Source organism: Podarcis melisellensis (genome assembly GCF_964234715.1).
Source record: "Podarcis melisellensis genome assembly, chromosome: 12".
Classification (NCBI taxonomy): Eukaryota; Metazoa; Chordata; class Lepidosauria; order Squamata; family Lacertidae; genus Podarcis; species Podarcis melisellensis.
The window spans coordinates 47,839,030-47,855,415 of record NC_138544.1 but is presented as its reverse complement, the minus strand read 5'-3'; the positions used below and the strand labels follow the sequence as shown (position 1 = coordinate 47,855,415).

General features: G+C 42.6%; 2 long non-coding RNA genes across 7 annotated transcripts in view; one reads left to right on the top strand and one right to left on the bottom strand.

Moving 5' to 3' along the window:
- The window catches only part of LOC309353395, a 140,749-nt gene that overhangs the window by 14,465 nt on the left and 109,898 nt on the right, over positions 1-16,386 (top strand). For all 6 annotated transcript variants that reach the window (XR_014161793.1, XR_014161794.1, XR_014161795.1 and 3 more), the window contains exon 3: positions 1,569-1,611. This is a non-coding gene — a long non-coding RNA (uncharacterized lncRNA). The remainder of the gene's footprint in view (positions 1-1,568; positions 1,612-16,386) is intronic.
- Positions 4,274-8,161, bottom strand: LOC309353479. The gene is made up of 3 exons (XR_014161894.1): positions 7,263-8,161; positions 5,565-5,689; positions 4,274-4,352 (listed from the first exon to the last, which is right to left on the bottom strand). It is a non-coding gene; the product is annotated as an uncharacterized lncRNA (long non-coding RNA).

The window sequence follows — 16,386 nt, the reverse complement described above, 5'->3', positions numbered from 1 at the left end:
TGAGCTATCCCAGACTTACCTTGTTACATACATTTTCCTTGAAGGGTATGGACTCTATTGGGCAGGGGGTGGTGGGATTTTTTTTTAACAGGGTGTGTGTGTTGGGGTGTTTAGGGCAAGGGTAGATAGATGGAATTGTTTTCTTATTTTGCAGAGGCAGAAGAAAAGATAGGGTAGTTATCTCAATGAAGAATATCTTTCCTACTTTTGAATAACGTCTTTCCAGATATTCTGTTCTCTGGTCCACATCATGTTCTTGATATCTCTGTTATAATTTATATGCACTAAACAAAAGCACTCAAGAACATATTAGCACTCTTCTTGTTCAGTTGGTGCTGAACTTCCTAGGAGTATTCATTATCTTGGGTTGTTGTTTTTTTAATTAGGCAACAGGCTGTTTAATTGACAGGAAACCCTTAAATTCTCCCTCTCTGTATTTCAGAGGTATAAAAGAAGTTTCCTTAAACCTATAAGAAAATTGCAATTTGTAGATGTGTCGCAAGAACTCCACCAGACAGAAAGGGATTACATTTTTTTAGTATACAACTGGGAACTCCAATGTCAGAATTTCCTTTATTAAAGTAGTATGAATACTTCTTAATGACCAAGAGATTTTTTTTTATATAAAAAAGAAATATTATCATGATCCATGTGATTAGAATAACCCATTTTGCAGGGCTTGGGAATGCAAGTGGGTGCCTGAGAAGTGTATCAAAGAGGCCAAAAATTCCAAAATTCAATAATCAGGCCCAAACTAACCACCCATCATTTTAAGTAAGCCTGGGCCTAGGTCTGCAAAGCCTCAGAAAGTAGGTCTGTAGAGCCAGACTCAAATGGCCCACCCCTTCACCCCCGTTGCACTGTGTGCGGGTGTATGTGTATGTATGTATACAAAGTTAGGTATCACCATGGCCATGCCACAGGTGGTTTTAGGGTAGTGTGACCCATTCAGCCACACTGGGGGCACTGCAACAACGGTGTAGAATGGAGCCACGAGAGGAGTGTGTGAGCGCCAAATTTTAGCGTTGTCCAGAGCGTTGCTGAAATTGGAGCGCCACCACTGGCAATTCCGTTCTGTAAAGGAGGCTGCGTACACACAATACCTTTAAAGCACTTTCGAAGCACATTATTTCTCTCAAAGGATCCTGGGCAATTTAGCTTGCCTCTCCATAGAGTTACAATTTCCAGCAACCCTTGACAAATTGCAGTGCCCAGAATTCTTTGAGAAGAAAATGTGCTTCAAGTGTGCTTTAAAGGCATAGTGCACATGGAGCCGCAGACTGAGGGTGACAGATACTAGCTTACAAAGGCACCCAGTTTGTGGCTAGGCTGAGATTTGTACTACGGATTTCTAGGTTATGCTCTTAATGAGTTCGTTTAGATGGGGGACCTCAGGCTGGGGGTTGGTGGTGAGCAAATGCAGCCTCCCAGGCCTCCCTACCTGGCCCTCAGCCTGCTTTCCAGACAACACACCTTCCTGAGCCTCACAACATTGCTTCGCACCCTCCTAAAGTGTTTTTACTGGAATGCGTCCTTGATCTATGATTATACCTCTTGTTTTCCTGCAGGGAGGGATGTGTGAGTGTGAAGGAACAAGCCTGTTGTGCAAAGGTAAGTTTCATATTTATAGCTCTGTTTACTTTTGCCTATGGTCCTGCCCTCAACTGACATTTGGCCCCCCAGAAGGGAATGTCACCCCCAGACTAAGAAAAGCTCCCCAACATCCCTGATTCAGAAATACAATGGTACCTCGGGTTAAGAACCTAATTCGTTCTGGAGGTCTGTTCTTAACGTGAAACTGTTCTTAACCTGAGGTACCACTTCAGCTAATGGGGCCTCCCGCTGCTGCCGTATGATTTCTGTTTTCATCCTGAAGCAAAGTTTTTAACTCAAGATACTATTTCTGGGTTAGCAGAGTCTGTAACCTGAAGCGTCTGTAACCTGAGGTACCACTGTAGAAGAGAGGCCCTACACTATAGAACAAGGCAGCCTGAACTCTTTGTGCATTTTGTTTGCCAGATATGCTCACCAGTCTCCTTTGTTTGTCCCCGCTATGTTGATAGTGCTCAGCTAGGCACTTCCTTTTAATGTTTTCCTCTCCCTCCCTCCCCCCTTCAGTTTCAAAGGTGTCTTTGTGCACGTATGGCTAAATTAATTTCTGTGACACACATTGCTGAAATGTAAACATGGTGCCACTTTGATTTCCCATGAAGATAGAACACATGCTGTTTCAGAAAAGAACATGCAAGATTGCAGGGAATTGTGGAAATCAAATGCTAATTACGAGTCCAGATGGGGGAAGATGGAGGGAAAGAAGAAAATAAAAGGAAGAGAAACAAAAGATGAAGAGAAGGACAAATCTCCTTTCCCGACTATTCTGTGCAACTGTCAGTCATTTCTGAATATCCAAAAGAAAGTCATCACCAGTAGAGGGGTTATTCCATTAGGAAAAACCCCCACTCCTGTGCCACATAAAATTATACTTCAGCATTACTTATATAAGGGCCACCATGTTTCCTTTTATTTATGTCTGCTCTTTGCTTCACAAGGGATCCAGGTGTTCTGCTTGGCAAGAGACACATCCAAATAACGGTTGACTTCCTTATTTATGTATGCATTTATTTATTGGTAGGGGAGCACCCATTGCAATTTCCCCACCTCAGTAGCCCTTGGTGCAACCTTAAATCTGTGTTTTGCTCAGCGCAGCCTGGGCCGGTTAAGGCTAAACAACAACAACAACTGTTTTTTCCATCTTCTTACAATCTTCATGTTGTTTGGCTTTGTCCAGTAGTGGCCGTGACCTTGGAGTAGGTGGGGTCAGAGCTAATGAGAGGTGGAGTCTATTAATTCCAGCTTTGCCCCTGTCATCTTCCCTGCTGAGTTCTACAAGGGCAACAACACTGGGAGGAGGAGGAGGAAGATTGTTCTTATTGCTCTTATTGTTGATAAGCAGTGTCACCACTGCAGTGGTCTGGCGGTTAGTAGGAGGGCAAGCCCAGAGCATTTGGCAGCAATCTAATCTGAATGTCACCAGAGCATGGGCCAGCTACTTCTAGTCCAGTATGAGAAGAGTTAAGCCTGCCTTGAACAGGATTAGGTTTCAAGCACTGACTTAAGGTGATGGGTTTGTGGGTGGGCACCAAACACACACAACACACTAAGCTCCCCCTTCTCCATTTCATTATGCTTTGTTACTCTCAGTGAGTTGGAGAAAAGTCTGGGTTGGGAACCCAGCTAACCTTGGGTTCTGAATAGCTCTGGAGAGTCCCCAGAAGGCTTGTGTATGTTTGGCGCCATGTTGTCTGGGATGGCAAACCATGGGCAACATTCTCTATGGTTTGCTTCAAACAAACCATCTTCAAAGCGTGAGTTACGAAGCTGGCTTGTGAAACTAATCATGGTTAGTGTTATCTGCAGTTCACCTTGTCATCTAAGCCAGCAACTATGGTTAACGAAAACCAGAAAGATCAGCTGTGTGGGGATAGGAAGGAGTTTGAGTCTGGAGCTTCCTGCTGCATAGTTTATAGCATGATGTTGCAAACATATAGCAAAAGCACATGTGTAGGAAAGAGGTTAAAGAGCCTTTTCCTCTGCTTTAGCTGGCGTGGTTATGACTTAATGGGCAGAGACATCAAACCATTGCTGAAAGCAAGATATCGTTTCTGTTAAATAATAGCCTTGCCTATAAAGACAGGAACCTTTACAGCTGTGTGGCTTGATTGGGAAAGATCTGGAGTGCGGTATATTCTGTAGTCTTTTTGTTGTTGTTGAAAAAAAAATCATTCTTGAGCATCTAGCTAGTGTTGCCAAGTTGATTTCTGTATGGACAAAGAAAGAAACATAGTGGAGATTTGAAGTTTTAATTCATATGCCCTTGATGATAATTCCCCATCAAACAATCCAGATCTCCCCCTTTAGTTGATGCTACATTCAGCAAAGGCATTTTGTAATTGTGGGGGAAAGATCACCTCATTAAAACAAAAAAGCACTCTGCTTAATTCCAAGCTGCTTCCTTTAAGCAAAACTATTGTGCCTGATGGCTGGGAGCCTTGATTGCATCTCTTCAGAGGGGAACACCCTGATTTTGAACTACATCCTGGGTCTCCTCCCTTCCCTGCTTGTTGTTTTCCTGATTTGCAAGTCAAAGAGTCGAGGTATATTCTTGCTTGAAATGGGTTTACTGTACTTGTTTCTCAATGGCAGGTGATTCTCCTACTCCCACCCCAAGGGACTGTAGCTAAACATATCACCTCCCCTCCCCCCCTCTGCCTGCTTTTTTCTCTTCAGAAATGCTGCAAAGTTTTGCTGATCACATACTCCTCAGTTCTTGAGGTCCACCCCCCTTCAAACTCCTGTGGAGAGAGAGATTGCGGTGAGAGTTATTCCTCCTGACCTCTCCTGAGCTCCCATTGAGCTAAAGGTCAGGGGTCATTTTCTCAGACTCCCCATAGAGGAGCGAACCAAAGGTCATTGCTTTAACTCACTCCAAGTGGGATGTGATGATGATGGTCTATCTCTTCTTCTCTCTTCTCTCTCTCTCTCTCTCTCTCTCTCTCTCTCTCTCTCTCTGTGTGTGTGTTTGTTTGTTTGTTGCAGTATTAGTGTTGTGTTTTGCTGTTATTGCAAACCTGCAGCTATTGAAACAGGTATGCAACAAGACAAACATGAGAGAAAATGCCAAAAACAAAAATGGCACGTTCTGAAAACAATAAAGCCATTCCTACAAACCCTTAAAAAACACACGAACTCATCGTTACAGATGTACAATTAATGCCCCATGAACGACTGGGTCACACCTCAGAGCAAGCCTTGTTAATTCAGCAGGTTCAGTAAATACAGACTGGGCAATGTTCATCTGAGAACGGAGAAGCCATATTCCTTTTTATGTCCCTCTGATGTCTTCCATTCTAAACAACACATTCATAGACAGCCCCCCTCCTTCGTTTCTTCAAATGGATGGCTTGGCCTTTTCTGTGCCTTACAAAGGGAGTTGTAATGGGGCTATGTCTTCTCTCCGCCCCCCCTCCCTGGATTATATTTGCTTCCCATTCAGCAAACCTGTGAGTCTCATGCTGTCCCACGAAGAAATTTTTCTGGCTTCCCTTGGCATGAATGGTTTTGCTTTTTTAAGAAAAAAACTTCCTATGAAGGAAGACTCATCATCACCATCATCAAAGGTCTTCCCATTTCGGAGCACCCCTCCTTTCAGGAATAATAATTGCCAAACTATTTCCCCCTCCTCTTTGCCTTCATATGTAAAGGGAAGAAACGAAGGAAAAGAGGCTGGTATTCCTTGATTTCTTTGGAATGTCTGAGTGCGGCCAGCCATTATTTCCCAGTCTGGATTCCTCTCCAGAAGAGGGTATGAAGGCTTATTTCCTCTGATTCCCTCCTTACCAAAGAGAATGGACAGGCTCTGTCAATGCCATGGCTGCCTCTGAGGCTGCTCCTTCTCCTTGACCTGTCTCTCTTCCACACACATATATGTGAAGAGATCTCTTGGGCCTCTCCCCACTCCTGAATAAATAGAGAGAGAGAGGAACTAATCACAGGGCATTAATTACCTGAGGAGGGCCCCTTCTCTCTTTTTTTCAGAAGGACACAATGACTAAAAGGGAGAGAGGCCTTTGTTCCTTCCGTGAAGCCTGTCCTCATTTTGACAGAAGCAACCAAGGCAGTCTACGTTGGGCTGTGGAGAGAGATTGTGGTGGCAAATAGGTTAAAATATGGTATTTGGCCTGACTGCAATGGTCAAAAGAAATGTTCTGTTTGACTAGAACGAGAGCAGGGGAATCAGTCACATTTCATAGTATAACACCTTAATTCCTGTTTATTTTTGATCTACAGAACTGTGTCTACAGAGAAATTAATATGGTATAACACAGCAACCATTTTAGGCACGTCCAATATGTGCATGACGCAAACATGCAGGCATGTGTATCACACTGAACCCAGAGGTCAACCAAAAACATCACAGAAAAGAGGCAGAATGGGTTGGGGCAGGGGCAGAACAGGTTGTTTGTGTATAATCGGAACATCCATTGAAAAAGCCTGCAATTTTTTGCAGGTGCACAATGACATGGAACACAACCCCTGTGCAAACAGGGAGTTGCCTGTATGGATTTGGCTAATTGTAGTATTATAAAAGAACATTTTGGCCCTTTTTTCACCTTCACTGCATAAGTTGACTGATTGACCTAGTTCGCACACCATGGTAAACCACAGTTAATGGTTTGCCATGAATACACCAGACTGAACTGCTTTGCTGCTTCCTACTTGCAGTGGGAGGAAACAGATCTTGGCCCCTAGCTTAGCATTCTGTCCAAATCAGGGATCATGGTTTGTTTCATGCCAGCAAACCATGATCTGTAGCCAAGGTTTGGTCTTTGTTTACTGACCGTAGTTAATAAGAGTGAAACAAACCATGATCCCTAGTTTGGAAATAATGCTAAGACCGTAATTTGCTTCTGCCTAGCTTGAACTGGAGCAAAGTGGAAGTAATACATTCATGCATGATAAACCATGGTTTGTCCCCTCCAAATAAGTGGGCCTATCTGTGGAGGCCATAAAATAGGGATTTGTAGGAGGGGCATTGTGTCAGGAGAATGATTTATGCAGGTGAGTGCTAGATAGACATGAGGCGGAAGGGAATATCAGAGACCAGAAGATTGCAGTAGTTGAGGCGAGTGATGATCAAGGTTGGAGAGGGAGAGAAGTGCTATAGTTTTACAATACTGCAAAACAACATATCCTGGGCATGGATCGAATATGGAGAGTAAAGTGCAGAACGGAGGCATCAAGGGTGTGCATCTGTTGAGCAGAATGGTAATGTCAATTCAATGGTAATGTCGATTCAAAGTAGGAGCCCTAGTAAACTATGCGAATAGTGCAACATGGTGGTAAGTAGGCGCAGCAAGACTGGTAGTATAAACACCCATAGAGAGGAGCAATTGATTTCTGCAGAGAATGAGCTGCCCCTAGTGGCTATTGAGTCCCAATTTCATAGTGCCAAAAATGCTAATGATTTTCAGTTCAGTAGCTGGCTTGTTCCCCGGGCTCAGTTTGAATACCTATAAGTAAGTAGCTCTCAGAAAATACGTCACAAATCTTCATAGATCATTATAAGTCTTCAGGACTGTAAAGTCCTATAAACGGCGGCTCTTAAAGCTACATACAGTTCAGGGAAGTGTGTGTGTCTGTGCTTGCAGAACAATATTATGAAATGCAGAATCGGTAGGCATTTTACATTTCAATGAATTCACATATTTTGAGTGCCGTGGTAGGTATTTGTGTCTGTGCATTGCATGGCGTCTTGAACAAATCACAGAAGAGGCCTTTACCCCCCACACTAATCATGTCTTAGTTAAGTTATTGTCACACAATTGTTTGTTCAGAATTATGCTGCGAGTTTTATCCATTGTTGAGATTCTCTTCTTCTTCTCTGGAATGGAAAGTACAAATCCACTTTTAAAATGCTGAGATCTTTTGACTTCTCCCAGAAAACTTTTTTTTTATCAGTCTAAGAGGATAAGAAATTCATTAGCTTAAGTTGTATGATTCTACCATCTCATTAGAGAGCTGTGTGCTTTTCGGTTTGAAGATGCCTCCCAGCTCTACATTGAAGCTGTCAAAGTTAAGGATGAAGGTATGGGACCACTTAACCATCCTACGAGGCAATTTCTTATTTTTAACTATGCAGACCAAAGGGTTCATTAGATTAGCTTAATGAATAGTTATGGGCCTGATGTACACTCCTCCCCCTCCATTCATTACTGTCTAATTGTAACCAAAATACACAATTGCCAAAAAGAACCACCCCGAGAAAAGAAATAAAATGGAAATTTCAGTTTATTGACAGTAATTATGTTTTCAGAGCCACAGTTCTTAAGTTTTCTTTCATAACCAGGTAACACAAACATTTTGATTTGAATGTCAACACCTCAGACCTGTAAGAGTTCTAAACAGTTGAAAAACATGTACATCCCTACACAAACCAGTAATTATTTTTACACAGACCTGGAATGATTACATCCAGAATCTTCCATTCTGCTTGCAGTATTATGAAGTACTTGGTAATTTATTTTAATTTCTAGCATCTGAAAAGTCGCTACTGGAAAAGCAGATTTTTTATAAAATGCATAGATGAACACACACACACACACACACACGTGTGTGTGTTCATTCCAGTTGTGCTTTGACAATCTTCACAGTTTTGGTCAATTTATGTATCATCTGGAAAGTTCAGAATAGGGCAATTGGCCCCAAAATACATTCTGAAGCATCCTTAGTAAATCTTCTTTCACTCATGGAGAGAAACAGAGGCACTCAGGTGGAATTTCTCTGAGATTTCTCAGCTGTGGGCCAAGGCATCACCAGAGATAACCTCTCGTATCTTTCCTTCAAGTGGTAATGTTAAGGTAAAGATGAATGATTGCTTTTCATTTCCCCCTAAAGATATGAAGTCGAAGATAATGCCCGCTGGCAAGATTTATATAACTATATTATTGTACAGCACATGTGTTTATGTGGAACATTGTGGGTACCCTCCCTGTCTCAAAAAAACGATTTCAGATATTCTCTGTTGTATTATTCTAATTTTCTTAGATAAGATAAAAATGTGTTATACAGAAACATGTTTCCGGTGGAATAAATCTTTAATCACCATCTGGGGCTGGCTTCTGGCAATTCTCTGTGTGTCTCTCCTCCCTTTGCGGCCAAGCACTTATAGTGGACAGGTGACAAAGAGCGCTTCCTTTCTTAAGGTAAAGTAAAGGGACCCCATACCATTTGGTCCAGTCGTGACTGACTCTGGGGTTGCGGCACTCATCTTGCTTTATTGGCTGAGGGAGCCGGCGTACAGCTGGTCATGTGGCCGACATGACTACCGCTTCTGGCAAACCAGAGCAGCGCACGGAAACACAGTTTACCTTCCCGCTGGAGTGGTACCTATTTATCTACTTGCACTTTGACATGCTTTCGAACTGCTAGGTTGGCATGAGCTGGACCGAGCAACGGGAGCTCACCCCGTTATGGGGATTCGAACCGCCGACCTTCTGATCGGCAAGTCCTAGGTGCTGTGGTTTAACCCACAGCGCCACCCGCATCCCTTTCCTTTCTTATACCAACACAACTATTGAAGGTGTGTGCCATGGAAAGGTTGGACGTAGAGGAATGAGGGGTGAAACCAGCTGGTGAACCATGAAGGGAAGAGGGCTGAAAGTCTGGGGAGTGGTGGTGGGACAATGATGAGTGGTCACAGGGAAGAGGAGGTGTCAGGAGCTGAAGCGGTAACACGGCATAATGAGCTGGGGAAGTGTCTGGCAGAGAGAAGTCCAGAATTGGAGGCAGAAGCTGAAGCAAGGGAGGAGGGAGGGAGGCCAAGAGGCAGAGAAGAGACATAGGTGTCTTCCCCCTGCTGCTGCTGCAGCAAGCTCCCCTCCCCTCTGGTCTCCCAGAACCAGAAGAGGCATGAAAAGGGCAGAGGACAGGTTGGCTTCATGTAGGTACAGTCTCCAATTGCTTGGGATAAACCCTGGAAAAGGAGGGGACTTAGGCTGCTGAGGGGAGGCAGGGACTTTCAGTCTCTGAAGTTGATTCATGGGTTCAAGACCAACCGAGGATGAGCTGCTGTGCATATTAGGCCTGACACTCTGCCAAGTCTGCACAGATCATGTTCTTGCTAATAAAGAGTGCATACTTCCACAGTGTCATTTACTGCTAGTTCCTGACAGTGCAGGAACTTGGCATGCTAGGCATGGGAAACCTGTGGCCTTCTGTATGTTGTTGAATTTCAGCTTCCATTGCCCCTGATCATCCACCAATCACAGGGCCGGATTTAGGTTTGAGGAGGCCCTAAGCTACTGAAGGTAATGGGGCCCTTTATATATCCAGCTGTCATTTGTCAACAACAAATTGCCGCTGTTTTTTTGTGTTGCATATATGCTATATGGTAATTTATGGGCCTAATAGGTATCTAAAGCCATTTGCACATAACAAATAGGAGCCTACACAACACAATACACAGTCGCTGTATGTAGGTTTTGTTTTATTTGTTTTTTATCTTATATTTTAGAAATGTACATCCAGTTTCTTTTCCTTTAAATTTTTTTGGGGCCCCCAAGAGAGTGGGGCCCGAAGCTATAGCTTGTTTAGCTTGTTTAGCTTATACGTAAATCCGGTACTGACCTTGCAGGTGGGGAGTAGTGGTCCACTTGAAGGGATGCTGGTTCAATACCCCACTATAAGTTATTGAAGCTTCCTAAAGAAAATACCATATTTTTCAGTGTATAAGACTATATTATTTCCTCAATTTTTGAAGTTTAAAATAAGGGGTCATCTTATACAGGGATAGTGCATAGTGCATTTTTTTCATTTTGAGCCTGCCAAAATAGGGGGCTTATACATGGGGGCATCTTATACACGGAAAAATATGGTAATCAGTATCCTGTTTGTAAACATTTTCCGGCATCCTTACCAGCTATGAAATACAGCAGAGTGGTGTCTGCGAAGACTCAGGCGTTTTTAAAATTGTAAGTTCTGCTCAAGTGAGTATGATACTGTTTCTGATCTCCATTTGTTTCCATACGCCCATAGACAATTTATTTTCTTTGTTCTCAACTATGTGATTTCAGGACAAACATCACATCACATGATGCTCAGTAAACTATTAGCATCCCAAGGAGAATACCACTAAAATTGTAATTACCGCAGCAGTTTGTATTAAAGAATCAAAACAGCAAAGCATTTCAAAAGCAGATCTCTGATTTTTAATGTGTTGTGTTTTAGATTGCAGAAGCATAGCTGTTTTGACATCACAATGGAGGGGAACAACTAGTCACAATTAACTAAGCTCTTAAGCAATGTATGACACCTTTTGAATTTCCACCCCACCCCAAATGATTATATCTGTAGTTTTGTGGCTAAGCATAAACACATTATAAAATACTGAAAATCATTCAGCAAGCAGTGATGGAGGAATAAATGTGAAAGTTTGGCAAGGCTGTCCTAAATATGTCTCCTCAAAATTATGTCCCACAGAGTTAACTAGGGCTTACTGCCAGGTAAATGGATCTAGGATTGTAGCCTAAAAGTCTGTAAAATGCATTGTTTTATCATAATGAAAACCATTTTGACCAATGATATTGTGATGAGCTCCGTATGAAAGTGATAGTACACTGGAATAGTCTAAAGATACTTAATTGATGCACTGGGCTAACAGTTTGGAAGAACGGAGTATTTTTTCAAGTCCACAATTTTGCATTTCATTTCATTCTACGTTTCAGCAAAAAAATGGCTTCAGACCTTTTCCCCTTCAGCATGCTAGTGAAAATTCCAATAGCACACATTAGTTTAAAAACTAGGCTTATGACAGAATAACCAGTTGGATGACAACATTTCAGCCTGGTGCTCCCCATTCTGATTGGTTACGTTGCATAAGGAAGGATGACGCTGGATTGGCCGGCTTTGCAGCTGTTGCTATGACTCTGCTGTTGCTAGGATCGCTGCTGTCTCCAAGCCCTGCAGGAAACATGTAATGAATTATGGATGGTTGATTTTCTCAGAGTGGCCTGATCTGTAATGCAGATGAGCTTCAAAGACCCCCTTTTCTTCTGGGTTCTTAAAAAACACACACACACCCAAGTTTTAAATCAGAATCTGGCATTTGCAGTAGTCCCTAGTCACAGTAGTAACTACTGAATACTGATGTTAATTCTCATGCAAAACAAAGGCCAAAAGGTCACTATCTGCTATTTGTTCAGGAAAACCTTGTAGGATTTGCACTGAACGCGGAGACCGCTGGGGTATTTTCTTTTTAATTTATTATTATTATTATTATCATCACTCTTATTATCATTATTATTGCTGCTGCAGAAAAAAGCAGCATATGGTACAGAGCTCAGAAGCGGAGCCATTAGAAATAAATGCCATTCTGTATATGGTAATATTATTCTCAGCAGGGGTTCCAAGACTAGGTTGCGGACTAGTTAACAGAATTCCCGCTTCCTCTGTTGCCTTTGTCAACAAAATTGTTGCCCAAATGTGACCCCAGGATGTTCACAGCATGCGCTTTGATCTAGAGTATCAGTAGCTTTTCCATGGGCTAGAAGTGCTAATTCAGTGACTGTTATAAAGCATACAGAACGCCTATTGCTTGGCAAGTAAAATGCCATCTCTGATGCACCAGAAATAAACCGTGGTATTGGCTTCAAGTTTGGGGGTGTGGGGAATGCTGCTTAAACTGGGAGGGAGGCCATTTGAAATCAGAGGCCTTTTGAAATCCTATCCTCACTGTGGCCAACCAGGTGAGGATGATAATGATGATTTATTAAATTTGTATACCACCCTTCATCTGAAGATCTTGGGGCATTTCACAAAAAAGGCCTGTTGGCCTCACATTACTGTGAGTCAGAAGAGAGTTGCAGTGAGATAATGTTTTCATTACTCTAAACCTTTGCTCTTACCCATTTATAATACTTTGCACTTACGTAGTGCTTTTGGGTGTTCATATGCACAATAGTGAACTTAGGTGAGGAGTGCTGACAGGATTGGAACCAAATGAAGAAACAAGGCAGTAATGGCATGCTCTGGAAATTAACAAAAAATGTAATGATATTTGGGATGGGAATCGAAGTTGGCGACGACCCTGTTACCATAAAACACTGAATGAAAATGGAGCTTGCTCTGTAAACACACAAATGTTGACTGCCTATTGGAAAAGAGGAAAAAATGGAGGCAAGGCTAGCAGTCATTATTTTGCTGCACTTTCAGGTTGCATTTATTACCTTAACAACAACCCTGTAAGATAGCTCCATATTTAGCCCTTATGAGGCTTGCTGATGCTGGAGAGAGAAGTTTGGAAGAGAGATTAATTACTCTCTCATAGCAGATTTAGCACAATGACAGTTGCTCGTTGCTCCAAGCACATTAAAACTTATATTTACATCTGGCCTCACCCACCTTCAAAAAACATTCCCCACAAAAATACTTTGGATAGAATAAGTTGCACTTAGCTTTACAAATAAGTGAAAATTTTACTCAGTTTTCAGAAGTTACAGCAAACAACCCTCCAAACTGTTGGCATATAAAAATATAGACGAAAAAAGTTCCAAATGACTTAAAAAGAAATAATTTGCAGGGGAATTATGCAGTCTTAAAGATGCAGGCAGCAAAAATCTTCCTTTGGAGAGATTCTGGGCTTCCAGCATGCTCCAGGAAGTTGGGGGGGGGGGGAGAAGCAGAGGCTGCTGGGAGCCAGCTGGACCCCTCCCATGGTAAGGAGCTCAGGGCTTCAGGCACACAGGTGTGAGTCAGTAACTGTATATAACAACAGCTGAAAGCCGCTCGGTTGAGTACAGTACTCCACCTTTGAGTAGAGCTTCTTGCAACACTGAATTGAATGAGAAGACTTCTGCAGGTAAGGGACCATCATACACACACCAGAATTTCCTTACCCCAAACTGGATTGGGGTGCAAAAGCCTCATAGGGAAGGCCTTCCCAGGTAGAACTTAAAGCTGCTGAGCTATATGTCTAAGAAATGTCTGTGGCATACCTTCCAATATCAAATGCAGAAAAAAGACACTCGTTTTATATTATATGGGAAGCAACCCAACCATGTTAGATAGTTTCTTCAGTATAACCAGGCACTGTATCCCACCAATTAATTTTTTAAGATGGGAGCATCTGTACTGTATAGCATATTCAGCCTCATTCCTGAAAGACAAGGAGTATTCTGAATTCTAAAATCCTGTATACATTAATGGTTATGAGATCCAATTGCCAGGTAAGGCAGGCTGAATTTTGCCAACAGCCAAATAAGAGACAGTTGGTAGAAAAGCTCTACTATTAACCAAGAAGTAAATTGCACAGCTGTTGAGACGTATCTAATAAACGGGTGCAATTGGAAGGTATTGACTTAAACATATTTGGGATATTTATGCACAAATGATACGAAATTATCCATTTACACTAGATGTTAATACTTTTGTACGTATAGGCATAGTTTTCTTTCTGAGTCCCAGTCCAAGCTGAACTGATACCTTTGATACTCTTTATTGTGTACAGTATAAGATACGTTATGGCAGCTCAAACTGCTATTGCCTTATGTGGTTAATCTTGAGAAAGTTCATAGGTTGTTGCAATTGGCTGAAGGCAGAACAGATGGGAAGTTCAGTATCAAGGTCCATATCCAGGCTGGAGCTCATCTCCCTGTACCAGCCTGTGTGGAGAAAACAAGCCTCCCTGACAACGCATTGGGTTTGTGGGCTGTTGCAATGAGTGGCTTTCAAAGCAGATCCCACAAATTCATGGAGGGTAAGGTTGTCAATGGCTTTTTGTCTTGATGGCTGTGAACTACCTGCAGTGACAGAGGCAGTACACCTTTAATACCAGCTACTGATAATAACGAGTAAAGGGAATACTATTGTGTTTGTGTGAGCCAGTGTGGTGTAGTGGTTAAAAGCAGTAGTCTCGTAATCTGGGGAACCGGGTTTGCGTCTCCGCTCCTCCACATGCAGCTGCTGGGTGACCTTGGGCTAGTCACAACTTCTTTGAAGTCTCTCAGCCTCACTCACCTCACAGAGTGTTTGTTGTGGGGGAGGAAGGGAAAGGAGAATGTTAGCCGCTTTGAGACTCCTTAAAGGGAGTGAAAGGCGGGATATCAAATCCAAACACCACCACTTCTTCTTCTTCTTCTTCTTCTTCTTCTTCTTCTTCTTCTTCTTCTTCTTCTTGCTTGTGGAGGTATCTGGGTAGTCGCTGTGAAAGCAGGATGCTAGACTAGATGGGCCTTTGGTCTGATCCAGCAGGGTTCTTCTTATGATCTTATGAAATGATGATGCCTCAAGAGACGTATATGTGAAACAAGTAAAACTCATCTAATACTATGCAACTCTTCCTTCAAACTGATTTCGAATTTGGTTTTAGTTCTCTGTTGGCACGTCTTCCCTTGAGGTGTTTGAAATTCCTGATTGAAGACGTTGTATGGCATACTTTCAGTTTTGGTTCTGAGGTTGGTGAGTACATCGCAAAGGGTGTAGAGCAACATCAGCCTCCTCAGAACATTCTTCACCTCCTTGTTCCCGTTGTGTCCTTAGATTGCCAGTATTGTCAAATGTTTGTGTGGTCTGGTTACTATATGCAGTTGATATTTCTGTGTTGTTGTCGGTAACGAACTTTAAATTCTTGGAAGTGCATTATATAATTCTCCCCCCTTCCCAATTGGTGTGAGTGGTTTCGTGGTCTGTTTCCACACTTTGAAGGGCCACCCTCGGGCTGCTGTATACAATAAAACTCAACATTTTGGGTCTATAACTGCAATATTTGTATACTTATCTAGGAATAAGCCCCATTGAACATAATGGGATTTAATTCTGAGTAAAGATGCATAGGGTTGCACTACAATCCTAAATACTTATTAGAGAGTAAGTCCCACAGAACTCAGGAACGTCTGGGTAAATTTGCAAATTATTGTGTTTTAAGGCTACAATACTATACACAATTATCTGGGAGTAAGCCTTGGTGAACTCATTGAAACTTGTGTCTGGTTAGACATGCGTACAATTGCAGTATGGTGTTACTGTTGATTTTTCCTTTACCGTTTTACAGACCAGTTTGCTCTTTGACGCAGGGACGCAGGTGGCGCTGTGGGTTAAAGCCTCAGCGCCTAGGACTTGCCGATCGAAAGGTCGGCGGTTCGAATCCCTGCGGCGGGGTGCGCTCCCGCTGCTCGGTCCCAGCGCCTGCCAACCTAGCAGTTCGAAAGCACCCCCGGGTGCAAGTAGATAAATAGGGACCGCTTACCAGCGGGAAGGTAAACGGCGTTTCCGTGTGCGGCTCTGGCTCGCCAGATGCAGCTTTGTCACGCTGGCCATGTGACCCGGAAGTGTCTCCGGACAGCGCTGGCCCCTGGCCTCTTAAGTGAGATGGGCGCACAACCCCAGAGTCTGTCAAGACTGGCCCGTACGGGCAGGGGTACCTTTACCTTTACCTTTTGCTCTTTGAGTGAGGAACGGCAAGTATAGCCTCAGTTTTAGTTGTGTCTGTTTTTAAAACACCTTTGGGTTTATTGATAATTTTATTTCTCACCTGCCAAGTACACATTTTTCTTTATTCATTTTCACTTTCCTTTCTTAAAATCCATCACAAACTTGTTTTAGCCTGTCATTATGTAATTATCTGAACTTCTGTCATATCAGGTTTGTTTGCTTGTTAATGAAATTTGCATACCGCCCTATACCTGCAGGTCTCATCCATCTGCTAAGTTGCCTTGGACACTATTTTAGTATGACAGAATTAATTTATTTATTAAAAACCAAATAAGATGAACCCCTGCCATATGACACCATCAAGATTCTCAACAGTTCTTTGGCTAACTGTTGGGTAGACTT